Below are 14,699 nucleotides of genomic sequence, written 5' to 3' on the forward strand. Positions count from 1 at the left end.
TAGACCTTCCAGATACTCTGTTATATCTCAAATGGGAGTAGACACCTATGCCCGAGTGACTGATATGAACCCAGAAAGACTAAGTTTTGCTCTAACTCACACAGGAAATCCATGGCAGACCCAGAAATTAGACCCAGTTTGCTTCAGTGTCACCCCATAACCACAAGACCCTTGATATTGCTGGCAATGAAACTTATTTAAACAGATCACCACTTTTTGGTGGTGGGAAATTGCTTTCTTTTTATACATCCTTTAACAGCAAAAAAACCCATGCTCTATCTTCCAATCACTCTGACATGACTTCTCAGCTATTTTTGTCCCTAACATTTGATCTACTTCCTTCTCCTGTTCTGTCATGTACTGTTTCTCACTGCTGTAGCAGTAAATACTGCTGATATGTGACCAACATACAGATTAAGATCCATTGAAGCACTAAGCTGCATATCTGCCAATCTAAAACTCTAGTCTCATACATGCAGTGTACTCTTTGGAAGTGAAATTGTGTATAGCTGATATAATGAAACTTTATCTATAGCACAATAATTATCAGCCAAATAAAAACAGACAAAATTTAATTGAATTCAAAATAGACAAGCTCAAATTCCTCTAATTGTTTTGAGGTGGCAAGCTGATTTGCTTTCCTCTTACATGTCTCCACAGGCCATATTTTTACCAATTCCAAGTGTCATTAATCTGCTTTGATATTTAGTCAGGTGCATGGCTGCATGTAGTGAACTGATATGAGACTGAACTCAGCAGGTTGTGGAACACTACTGGTTGATGTCTTCTATAAGTCAAAGAAGCAGCAACAGGAAGAACAGACAACTCTTTGTGACAAAGCAAAAAAAAAAAAAGCAGAAGTATAAAGGAGGAACAAAATTCACATATTAGAGAGCCCATTACCAGATTACAGAAGCTATTCCATGCTAAAAAGTGCCAGTTAGGATCAAAACCTCACTTTACAAAGGGCAAATAACATCCTTCAACATTTCTGCTCAAAACTGGAACTAGACAAAGTCAAATATCATATGATGATGTTTTGCAAAGGTTGGCAAGCATCTTTCTGTAGGTTTCTATAAGTAGGCTCATGTAATTTTCCTTTAATGATGTTAATGTTTAATGTTAAAATATTTTTCCAAAGAGTCAATAAAGTTTAGGGCTATACAAAGCATTTGACAAAACCTCTTTGAAAACAGGATGGGATCTGAGATATTGCAGCCTCAAGTATGACAATGGGACCCACAAGGCCAAGCAATTTTGAGACTAGTACTATACATATAATCTCTAACCCTGTTTGTGCAAGAATCTCCACTTCTGGATACTTGCTTCTTCACAAAACTTCAAAGCTATTACAATTTAGGGAGAAACTTGATCAAAAAGCAACTGAGTTCGACATTTGCAGGTCCAAGGCCCAAAAAGTATAACATTATCTAGGGGTTGTTTTGTTTTGTTTTGTTTTTTTTTTTAAAAACATGTAGCAGTCACACTAGGAGTGTCCCGTATTATCATGTTAACATTTGTTCCAGGAATTCAAACTACATTTTGCATTGCAAATGTAGACTGGCATATGTTAGGACTTAAGATCAGTATGCCCCAGAATGTCCAAACCTCTTTGCTACAATTCCCTTAATATTTCACTGAAGTTGTACTCAAGAATAAAAAAAAAAAAAGATTTTTTTTTCTCTCTTTCCATTATGTAAAATATATATACACACACCTCTATATAAATCATTGTCAACAGCTAACCAGAACTCTGTTAAATACTGGATAACCATAACCAATTCATGTAACTTATTTACTGCCCATCCTCCAGCTCTCTAGTGCTGAAATGAACTCCTGTTATTGCCAGACCTTGAGGACCCCAGACTACCCATGACTAGCACCTTGGAATGGAGAAAGGGAGCACAAGAGGTTTGTACATCCACCTTTGCTTCTGTAAGTGTGCTAGCAGCAGTAGCTACCACTATGCCCGATTGTACTGGATCGAAGCCTGTGTCCTAGGTTTTATGACAACAGAGGCAGCCAAACTGAGCAAATTTACCTCTTCTCTCATAGATGTTTGCAACTTCCTCATGCTTTGAGCTAAAACAACACGACCATATCAGTGTAGCAATGAGCTAAACAAAAAAGCATGTTGTCTCTGCACTCACACCAGCTTCTGAAATTCTTTACTGTCTACAAGTACTTAGTGAACTTAACATCTGTAATCAGGAAAGGTTATTAGTGTAGTGGGTATCAGAGGGCACCATTCTGCCTTTTCTCTGCAAAATAGCTGCCAAATATTTTCCCATTCTACTCAAGGACAAACATGATATTATTCGGTGTTCCATGGGAGGGTGTCTGCACAGCCCACCCTTGGCAAGTGGTCTGGATAGCATGTTTCCATGCTATTTGCTCAAAATTGATCATGTTAAAAAGAAAAACCACCACCATCAGCCAGGTTTAACAGTGACTAGGGAATTGCAAAGAGACTTTTGAAACAAAAGAGGAGTCATCCTTTAAAAAAAAGCATGGAATTTTGTCACTGGGAGGAAAGAGACCTTTGAGTGTAAACAACAGCACTCAAAACCTGGTTCACACTCTCATTGTGCCACTGACACCATTGGCATCACAAGCAGCCTGCACCCAGCTATGGCAGTGACAGCACAGGGTGCAGCAGCAGGGACCCACACCTGGGTGTCTGTGTGTGACCTTGGTGGTTTTCTCACTGGCATGTGGAGATGTAGGGAGGAGCAGGCATATATGTGAAGGTGGGGCACCCACAGCTACAACAGGAGGTGTGTGCAAATAGGGAAACCCTGAGAAGGGGGATGTGTGCTTGTAATGCATATATCTGCATTGCTAACGGAATAAAAAATTTAAAAAAAGGCAAGAGAGACTTTTTCCAGAACAACTGATAGGAAGCACAGCTAGAAAATTGAAAGCATCAAGCAGAGCAAGGGCATGAAGGCGAATGTTGCAAAGGTCTGTGGTGAGCCTGAAGTGAGAGGCCATTGACTGAGCTGGATTTTAGATAATGAACCAGAAAATTTATCTCAACTTAAAAATGCTGTTGAGAGAGTTTTCTAATTCATATAGGTGCAATTCCATGAAGTATTGTTTTTTCATTGGAATTTACTAAGGAAAATATACACTGAAAAATTCCAAGTCTGTCTACTAAGAATGATGAATATGCTTCCTAATGCTACTGTAGCAGTGCCACAGATTTCTTAGAGCCCATGGCCAAGTGACTTCCTTTTATTTGCTTTTGAAATAAGATCAGTGCTTTTCACTGTTGCGGTGAGCTCTTAACAGTTGCTAATTTATATTAGAGCATCATACAGTTCTGTGAATGCTGCATAAACCTTCCTCATTTGCACCCTGCCAAAAATATTCTGCAGTAAGCTGGCTATTCACCCAACATCCCAACAAATGCAGTTGGGCTCGTTTATGTAGAAGGAAGTAGAAAAGGGGAGTGTGAATCAGCAAGATACTGCTGTGCAAGTGCTCTGTACAGGTGACAGATTTCCAAGTTTATTCCAAAGAATTATGGCTTTGGGCTTGTCCTAAATCTCAGGTATGCCCTCCTTACCATATCTTGTTGGCTATTGCAACAATGAAAACAACCTTTTGAAAAAAGCTGATAAACATTGCCCAGACAGCGGAAAACCACTCATTCTGAAGTGGTTTCCTTTTGCCAACCCCTAGGGATAGCAGCTGCGCTGGTGGCCACAACTACTTCAGGTGTTCAAGAGTCAAGCAGCATGCCTCAGATCACATGAAAAAGGAGAGAGGAATGCCTTGGTATTAAGTCTAGAACAAATAGGTTTGTGCAGGCTGGGTTTTCTGTATCACTCCTGGAGCCAATGTATGGTAACAAGTAGATCTCATTACCAGCCTTGAAAGACTGAGAAGTTTAAAACTGAGTCGTTTGTTTCCAAAACCTCATTTTATATATCCTTAGCAAGTTTTGCATTTAGGACAGCACTGGGCTTGCTCATGGAAAGCTTCTTTGAACATGAGGAAATTTCAGCCAAAATCTGCTATCAAGTTTAGGGAGAAAATTAATGTAACAGCTTCTTCCTCATCTCACTAAAGTCTGTTGACCTGAGAAAGCATGGAATTTGGACTCTTGTTCCACAGCACAGCTGCAGGTTATATGGGAAAAGTGCCCTCTCTTTTATTCCTTTATTTTTTATTTCTTACCAGCTCCTTTGTTTCAGTCACCTGTTACCATTACATCACCCACAGTCCTTCTGCACACTGCCGTCTTCTTGAAGTTCACATGCAGCAACAACATGATTAAAAAGGCTGAACTGGATGGTCTCTTTAGCACTGACAGAGATGCTTCATAGAAAGAAAAGGACGAGAAGCAAGACTTGATGGTCATAAGGGGAAAAAAAATCCAGCTACACTACAGGTCCAGCGTGACACACACATAAAAATATTTTTAGGCAGTTATGTTATTTGCTTGTCTTAGCATTAGCTGTCACTTCATTTCTTGAAAATGCAAGAAACATACACAGCACTGAGTTATGTCTTGTGGTTGTCTGTCTTCAGAGAAGAAATCATTGAAGAGATTCTTTTAGATAGCAAGTGCTCTTACTTCTTTATGAATACAAAGTAAAACAAAAAAGTTGGGCAGAAAGGAAACAGGTGTGAGTATGAGCCAGTGAAAGCAAGAAAGTAAAATTCACAGAAATGACATTGGCAGAAATCGCAGAATAGTCTGAAAACATGTCTGGTCTTGAACTGAGCCTGTCAACAGGTATATCAGGTAAACAGCATCCTCATTCAGTAATACAGCTATAAGCTTTGTAAACTATATATGCCATGTGTTGTAATGTTTTGAGATTTGTGATAGTCTCTTGGCTTCTGACATCATATTTTTCCAACTGTTTTGCTCTGTGACTGGAAACCACATGGAGCCTTGGGCTCTGTTATACTGCAGCTCCCTAATATTTGGAATGTTCCATAGCAACACACAATAAGACTAAACCAGATGACAAGCGAAAGTGGTGCTGGTTATTCAATGAACATAAGAGGAATCAAAAAGAAAAAGGTTGGCTTATAAAAAACAAGTCTTATTACAATAGGAGACAAAAGCGAGTTAAGAAAAGAGAACAATATGCAAACAGTATTCTGAACTTCAAATGACACAAGTAAACATTGTTAGGTCTCTCATTATGACCTGACTTTAGAGGTTGATTTGCATGAAACATGAGAAAACAGTAAGGATGTATTAAGTATTCATCAAGGTTCATTGTGGCTTTGTTTAGTATATTCTGCTTATATCATCATTGATGGCCAAAGCTGGACTGGCCGTGTCAAGCAGAACGTCATTTTACACTTTCCCTTCCCAGCAGACATCCTTATTTTGTCATTTGCAAAGCAGCAATATTTGTTTATGTGAGGGGCAGTCTGCCACATTCAAGATCCTAAGCACAATGTAACCAAGCAAAATCATTACAATGGGAAAAGTTTTTCCATGGGAAAGAATCCACAAAAAAATTATTCATAACCCATAATCATCTGAAAAATAAGTGACATGACAATTCACAACCATAAAGTAGGAAAAATCCTGCCATTTTCCAATGGTAGGAGAAATTTTATCAATCATCTTCCACTATTTATCTGTGTCCTTCTGGTGCAGGTGAAGGCCGTTATTTATTATTCATCTCAGAAATTAGCTTTCTTTTTTTGTCTTTACTTATTTTGGTCCTAGGTCCCAACCTTTATATGAAAAAGTCCAGGACACCTTTCATTCCATACTCTTGTCTTTTAACAGAGCAAAAAAAACCTCACCGTAAATTTGTTACTGAGTTTTCTCCTTCTGAATAACAGTAACGAGAAGAAGGAAGTGACAACTAAAAAGAAAGAAAAAGCTTCCAAGCTGAGGGAAGTATCTCTTACCATTACAATTAAGGGAGAGATTGGCATCAGTCTAGCTCCACCGACTTTAATTCAAACTGCATTATTACCTGGCTTGATATTTTCATTGAGATTAAATAGTGGGGGTAGGGGGCTATTCTGCAGTTTTCAGAAAAACAAATACAGCAAGCACTAACATTTCAAGGACATTAACAAACATGAAAAAATGAGAAAGTCATACATGAAAATCTAAGTCATCTTCCATTTCCTTCACTTACTGTGGATATTCCTACGTTAACTGAGTTTATGGTAAAACTGAAGGGTGTAATCAGATTCTAAACAATTCTAAGAAAATTACTCCTGTGCTTCTCTACAGAATAATAATTTATTATATTACTTTTTTTTTTTTCTTTGTAACACCAACATTAGGTTTGGTGCTTCTGTCTGTCACTGAACACAGCATGTTCCAATACATTGCTTTGAGTGTTAAACATGACAGCCAAGGTTTAAAAGAAAATCAAGAATAAACTGTGTTTTGAGTGTTTGAGAGGACTTGAAAGTTGCAAAGCTGCTTTTAAGTAACACTAATAATAAAACACATGTAAAGATCTACAAATATTTCTTAACAACTATGTTCTCATCAGATCTGCTGCAAATATTTTGATGTTATATATCACATATGGAAAGAAAAGAGCCATTCTACTATTACATTTAAAGGGATATTAGAGAGAATGTAAAGTTACATATTTACATACATATCCACACATGCTTTTAGAAATATCTTACATTCTTAAGACAGAAAAGATTTCTAAAAGTGGGGGTTTTTGCTTCCTTTTACGCTACCTAGGCAGTGCCAACCAATAGAAAAGCTATCTTCATAAGGGAGTTGTTATCCTGTGGTTTCCAGGCCCCATTTCAGAGGCTGAGGTTAGGAGAACATGTATCAAGCTTTGATGACTGCTTTCAGAGTAACTCAGAGCAGCACAAAAAAGCTGCTCAGCAGTTAATAACAAAACTATTATTGTCATGAAACTCAGCGGGTTCTGTTTCCTGCTGCTCATATGAAACCTTCCCTCCAGATTTGGTTATCTTGGTTTGCATACTGAGTTTTCTTCTGTTCAAATTAATTTCAAAATTAAAGGGAAATGGTCACATATATTAAAACTCACCTGGTTTACAGTACTGCAGTACTGACATGTACAGCACACAGTCAAAGGGGAGTTCCAGACCTGCCAATGTATAATCCACATTGCAGAAACAGAAGTTTTAATCATCTATGGAAGTCACAGAAACAAGGCTGAAATAATTAGTTTTCACCACTGGTGGGACATGGTAGTTGCTTTGTGTTTAATAATGACATATATTAGGAAAATCCATTCTGAGGGCATGGCAAATCTCTTTTGAACAAAGTTTATAATTAATACTCATATTAGCCAAGGTCTGTAGGCTTCCAGACAGATAATTAGTGAGGAACTGTACAATGGTTTTGAATGACAAGGGCCCATCTTTCTGCATCCTGTAATTTAGATATAAATTACAGTAGAGTCATTTCCCACATACTTTAGAGAGGAGGCAGATACTTGGGGACCCAAAGAGGCAGATAAGTGTTTTAGTAAAGCCATGGTAACTTACATAAGCTCTGTTTCTAACTCTGCAAGGAGAAGCTATGTGAAGGATTAGGCTGTTCTTAATCAAATTCATGCACCAAAGACTTTGCTAAGTGTTAAGACTGGCATCCTGAATGATGCATGCCTGAAAACAGGTGCCAAGCACAGGCACTAGTAATGTGGGTGAACACATTTAGGAATATTTGTCTTGTCAAATGTAAAACCACTTGTTTGTTACAAATAACTTGTTTTAACTAAAGAGTATATGATCAAAGAGCAGTTCAGTTTTCAAAGAAACATAGCAGACTTACATTGTAATAATGCCTTTGCCCACATTCTTCCCAGGAATGATATGCTAACCGCTGGTAGCTGGATTTCCCCAAATGCACAGAGGTGCCAGCAGTTCACAAGTAGGAGCTATTCTAGTACAGACATTTCATAGAATCATATAATGGTTTGGGTTGGAAGGGACCTTTAAAGGCCATCTAGTCTAACCTGCTTGCGGTGAGCACAGACATCTTCAACTAGATCAGGTTGCTCAGAGCCCCATCCAACCTGACCTGGAATGTTTCCAGGGATGGGGCATCTACCACCTCCCTGGAAAACTTCCTCCAGTGTTTCACCACCCTCAGCACAGAAAATTTCCTTTTTATATCTAGTCGAATCTACCCCCTTTTAGTTTAAAACTGTTTTTAAAACTGTTACCCCTTGTCCTATCACTATAGTGATACTACTACTAAAAAGTCTGTCCCCATCTTTCTTCTAAGGCCCCTTTAAGTACTGGAAAGCTGCAAGGAGGTCTCCCCGGGGCCTTCTCTTCCCCATGCTGAACCACCCCAACTCTCTCAGCCTCCCAACACCTCGCAGGAGAGGTGTTCCCTCCCTCTGATCATTTTTATGGCCCTCCTCTGGACCTGCTCCAACAGGTCCATGTCCTTCCTGTGCTGAGGGCTCCAGAGCTGGACACAGGACTCCAGGTGGGGTCTCACCAGAGCAAAGCAGAGGGGCAGAATCACTTCCCTCAACCTGCTGGCCACGCTTCTTTTGATGTGGCCCAAGATGTGGTTGGCCTTCTGGGCTGCAAGCACACATTGCCAGCTCACACACAGCTTTTCATTCCCCAAAAGTCCTTCTTGGCAGGGCTGCTCTCAATCACTTCATCCCTCAGCCTGTATTGATACCAGGGTTTCCCCTGACCCAGGTGCAGGACCCTGCACTTGGCCTTGTTGAACCTCATGAGGTTCACAGGGGTCCACTCCTCGAGCTTGTCCAGGTCCTTCAGGCTTGTCAACCACACCACTCAGCTTGCTGTCAGCTGCAAACTTGCTGAGGGTGCACTTGATACGACTATGTCATTGATGAAGATAAGAAATAGCACTGGTCCCACCACAGACCCCTGCGGGACACCACGTGGCACTGATCTCCATCTGAACATTAAGCTGTTGACCACTAGTCTCTGGATGTGAGTAGTGGCTTCTTCCTCGTTAAACTAAACTGACACTAATCATCCTGCCAGTCAAAATGCTCCCTCAGACTAAATTAGAACTTCCTAGCATTTTCATTGTCCAAGTCTAGCTTCATCTTCCTCAAGCATCTGGAGACTCTCCAACTCCTTAGATCCCTCTCCTTCTCCTTGTTTCATTCTCCTCCCTTTCAGTGCTTCCTTTGCAGCTCCTACACATGCAGCAGCAACTGTTAAAATGCAGTACCATATCAGCTCTTTCCCAGCCAGCCCAAGATCTGCAAGGGTGAGTGTGCAAACTCATAAGGCACTGCAGCAGTTTTTGTTTCACTGTGCAATCAGCACCAGGGCTGGTTTTGCCTTAGAGGTCAAATGGATTGAGGGAGGCACCACAGTTGGCAGGAAACAACCATGTTGAGCATCAGGAAAGTCAGAGATTCAGCTGTGCTATCAGGATATGTCAGGTGCAAGTCATATGGAAGAGCAGGGAGGTAAGACTAATAGGATGGATGGGGTCTGTCCCTGTGATACAGCTTGTAAAGTGCCAAGTTCCCACATAAAACAGGAGCTATGATAAATATGATGAAATTTTACTTTGTTGCACACATTCTAATACCTGATAATTCAAAGCTGACAGCAGGTGAGATTCAAAGTAAGTGACAGGAAATTGAACTAAACTCTCTTCCTTCCCTGGTTCATCACAGGCAGCTCTGGTTCTAAGAGAACACAGAAAACATCTAGCTTTTAAATCTTTATATATTTAAACTGAGGCTACGTAGCTATCTTCAATTTTCCCATTTCTTGAAGTGACTTTCTGCTACTTCACATATACTCTAGGCAAATATTTTCGGAGGGAGATGGAGGAAGTGGTAATTTGAATGATGCACTTTCAGCATGCAGTTCTCATTCAGAAAAGTAAAGTTGGAAATCTGTATTAATTTCTACAATTACCATTCTTTCCTAAGCAGTACTCTAACTGAATTAGACTTCTATAGTGTGGCTTTCATTCATTAGTTACAGATGGGATCTCAGGATAAATCAAGTTGGAAAGAAACTGAAGAGGTTTCTAGTCCAAGACCCTGCTCTGAGCAAGATCAGGTGTGAGCTTAGATCAGGTTGCTTAAGGCTTTATCTAGTCTGGTCTGGAAAATCTTCAAGGATGGAGATGGCTCAGCCCCCCAGGCAGCCTGCTTCACTGCCTTTAAGGGGGGAAAAAGGTTTTCTGTATATCCATGAACTGGTCTTGTGCCAACTTGCACCCACTGTCTCTCATCCTCCTACCACACACTGCTGTGAGAGCCTGGTTTCATCTTCCTGATAACCCCTCTATATGGATACTTTCCAACAGCATACCTACACACCTCAACAACATTTCTAAATTCCTCATTTTTAGCATGTCCATTCTTCCCCTCACTGCATACTGCTTTTTTGAATCTGAGCTCTGTTGTGAGTTCCCTGCTTAGGCAAGATAGTCTCCTCATATATCTGCTTGTTTGAGTGTCAGTGCAGACCCTTCTTGTGTCTGGAGTGGCTTCTAGGAACAAGGCAATCTTTGGATGAACCCATCCCTGTGAGGATTGTTTTGGTCAAAGTGAAAGCTGAGGCTGCACTGATGTGATAATTCAGCTAGAACATTTATAACACCAAGTATAATATAGACTTGAAACTGTTTGTAATTCTACAGAAAAGTCTTTACCAGCATAACTCCACTTAATGCTTTGGTAATATTTTTCCTGTTTAAAAGTGCCTAAAACATCTTTAAAAAGTAAAACAAGAATTTTAGCTTGCTGTCTGTGTTTAATCAAACCATTTGTTATTTTAAAAGTGAAGGATACAGAATTTTACCATTTATTAGAATAGTAAGAGAAAAAAAGCATCTGATTTTTCTCCATTAAGATTCAGCTGAAACTGAAGCCTGCAAAGTTCAAAAGCTAAACTTGTGATGTGTGAGCACAATACATTTCCATGTTGACAGTGAAAACATGCAGCAAACTCTGCTTCACACCCCACTATGCTCAGGCCCTGTTCTCACAATTTTTTGCTTACTACACACAAGAAACTACGCACTGTTTCAGTGCATCAATGTGTGACTGCATAAAAATGTGAGTAGGTAATCAGAAATATGTGCGTTTCCCAGATGGTGCGTGATGAACACATATTTCCTGCACTACCGACCATCAGACACAGGAAGCATCACCATCAGCACCCGAGTCACTGTACTGCTTTTTTTTTTTTAATCCAGGTGTCAGTCAGCATGGTTGAGAAGCAAAAGTCCCCTGATTTCACAGAAATAAAATAGTTAATTTATTTCAAATGGAAAGCACCAGAATGAAGAGGATCTGATTTCTGATAAACTGTATAAGCTTCTTACAATCTTATTAAGAAATGGTCATAAGAAAAAGGAGAGTTATCGGGTATGCATGTCTCAGAGTGATATGTGCTTCAGTATGATGAAGAAATATATAATTCCTTGCACTGACTCTGTAGTATAAACAATTGTTAACGCTAACAACATTTATCATAAAATATTGTTAATATTTTTCTGTAAAGATAAATTGTGAAAGTTTGAAAAGATGCCATAGAGCAAATAGTAACTATAAGAACAACTTACATTCAGCAATGTTTTATTAGTGGAGATTTCCAGTAGCTAATGCTGACTCACAATGGCCACATGAAGCAGCCAGAGAAGTTAGTAACATGACTAAAGTCACACAAGGTGGGTGCTCAGTACCTGTAGAAATCTTTAGAGATTGAGACAAAGGAAAAATCCATCATAATCACTTACAGAGCTAGTAGGCATACCAGAAGGGATGCAGGGGATGGTCTATATTTTAATCTCTGCATGATCCATAAAAATGGGGAACACTTCACCTGTAGGCTCTCCACAGTGATTTCAAGATCTCCTGCCAGGTCTCCCCTTCACTGGCATGGTAAAAACAAAACAAAAAAACTCCACAAGGTCCTCTACAAAAGCTAGGGGAACCCCTAAAAAAGTCCCCTAAAAGTATTCTGCAGATACTTCAGAAGTAGACGGGGCAATGTTGGAGACAACTGGCAGTTTGCAGGAGTGTTTCTGTGAAGCCAGTTTATGCTGAGGAAGTGAAAGAGCTAAAAGAGAATTCAGAAACACTTGTACTCCAGAGTGAAGTCTCTGGCACTGTCCATGCCTGAGCTGAAACACTAAGTGTGTCTTTTACTCATGTTGCTTGCAGAACAAATGCAACAAAACTTTTTCAAGTGGAAGATCATTACCCAAAGTTTAACTTGTGGCATTCCTTGTTCTAGGTTGTCATTAGGCTTCAAATATAAAAGAGCTTTTGTATTTTGAGAAGTCTGAAGCGATTCAGCTCTAGTTACACCTTACTGGTTGCAAAAATAAAAATACTGTTGAATTAATTAGGTATAAAAGCTAACATGAGGAACATCTGAAAGTTCAAACCAAAGAAATCTCTCAACAAAACCAATTCTCAAATCAAATCAGTCCAACACCAAGAATGAGACCACCAAAACCAGTGGAAAGATTTTCAAAGACTTTCATCTCTGTGGCTTCAGGATTTTATTCCAGTATTCCAGAAAACAATTGCTTGTAGCAGAAATTAGATTTAAAAGAAAATTCATAATTGATACCATCACTCCATTTTGGACCAACTACATGATATTAGAGAAAATGTTCATGTTCCAAAATATTATCCCTACAGCTCAAAAGCAGACACACCCCCCCCTTTTTTTTTTAAATATGTTTCCTCTCCTGTAGAAACTAGTTTCTATTTCCTTTAAGTGCTTCTTTTGCTCAAGAGATGGATTATCAGTAGTTTACCTCTTGAGGTCACATAAAAGATAGAAGCATTTCAAAGAAGTCACTTGTTTTCATAGTTAAGTTAAAGCTGCATGACCAGCGAGTATATGTTCTGCAATGGGGCAACACTGCTTGTCTGGGCATTCGAGTTCAGCCCTCTAGACCAGCACAGGTTTGGCCAGCTAACTCCAGAGAAGTGTATGATGAACAGCAAGAGTACAGTAAGGCTAAAAATTGGCCATACATGGAAGCTAACAGCTTGCCTAAGCCAAAACGTAACATTCAGAAAAAAAACTGGCCTGAAATGGAGAATGAATGAGGGTAAGGCCAGTCAAGAAAGATCAAAAAGAAACCTAAAAGCAGAAGTCAGAAGGAGAAGCTTGAAACCATTTACACCAGCAAGTGGCCTTAGAGTTCATGGGACTTTTTATCCTCTTTGCTTTAACTAAACTCGTCAGTGTTGTAATCTTGGAAATTCTCTCACATTTTTTCTCTTGCACTCTACCAAGTGGTCGCCAGAAAGAATGGGAAGCAATGCATAGGAACAGGTTGAACGCTAGCAAGTATTTGCAAGTTTCTTCTGTGCACGTTAAGAAGTTAGATGAATTACTCATCACAAGCCTACAAGAGATCTGGAAAACAGTAAAAACACAGCTGGTGATACCCAGCTGTGCCTCTGTTGCTGCAAAATAATGCTCCTCTGTCCTTTTATTGACCAATCAAATGAGGTGATGCCAACCTTAGGACAAAAAAGGTTCTTTATCAAATGATGGGGTTAGTCCAATAAGCCCTAAAACTGTAAGGCTCAAAATATGCTTTTTGCCATTTCCTGTAATGAATATAATAAAAGGAGACAAATTATTAAACAAGAAAGTATTTCAAGCACCAATTAGCCATCATGGTCTGCATGAAATAGAGCAAAGTATTAGATAAGTAGATTAAGACAGTGGGAGATTGAAGAGACAGGTCTGTTACCAACCATCTCATGATGAAACAGAAAAAACCCTAGCAAATTAGGAGGACAGAAGATATGCTTTTCACTGCATCAGGACATAACTATTCCTCATGGTACCACGTTAAATCCCACCAGAGCCTGGACTACACTTCTGTCTACAGGAAACCAGGATAGTGAACCTGAATATGGATGAACACCTAAAATTTTGAAATATTATATTTTTAAAGTTATCCTTAACATAAGTAGCACTTTTGACACTACAAATGTCAAGTTAGGGTATTCAGAACAATAGAATCATGCAAGCTGGAGGGGACCAATATCTAGTCCATCTGTGGGATCTAGTCCAACTCCTGCTCAAAGCAGGATCCTCTATAATAAATGTATTCATAGTTAGCAAAATATTTTTAATTCAGAAAATTCCATGCAGGTATTTTCCTGGTTCCTGGTGGTCTACAGAAGCAGAATGTAACTCAAGTAACAGAAAAGTTCTTGTCAGCCCTATTCATCTTATAGTTTCTCTTTTTTCTCACTTTAATTGTGCACAGACCCAACTCTTGTAAACATTTTCCCTATTCTTGAAATCAGGTAACGCTCACTGGGCTCAACAAACAAAGTCTTAAAGATAAGTCGGCTTGCATAGGAAAAGTGAATCAGAGTCAGTGAAATACTCCATGAAAAGAAAAAAGGATGCCCTGAAGATCAGTTACTCAGAGGAAGAAAGTAGTCTACAGTGGGGAAAAAAATGAAATGTGAATAATAATTGAACTCCCATGTTGAGATACCTGCTCCTGAATGCAATAGGCTTTAGTTTTTCAGAGTTTGAGTAAGGCTTACAGGAGAATGTGAGCATACTGTTGCTTTACATTGTCTTTACACCTCCTACGACCCTAAACTAGAAGTTTAGATGCCACACTTCTTCCTAGATACACTTTGTTCATGCCTTCATTGTTCATCCCTTCTCCAAATCAGACACTCATAACTCCTAGTCTTATTTCCAGTTTTACCAGTCTTATGCGAATCTTTACACAA

Source organism: Phaethon aethereus (genome assembly GCF_964289735.1).
Source record: "Phaethon aethereus genome assembly, chromosome: 8".
In the NCBI taxonomy this organism is placed as follows: domain Eukaryota; kingdom Metazoa; phylum Chordata; class Aves; order Phaethontiformes; family Phaethontidae; genus Phaethon; species Phaethon aethereus.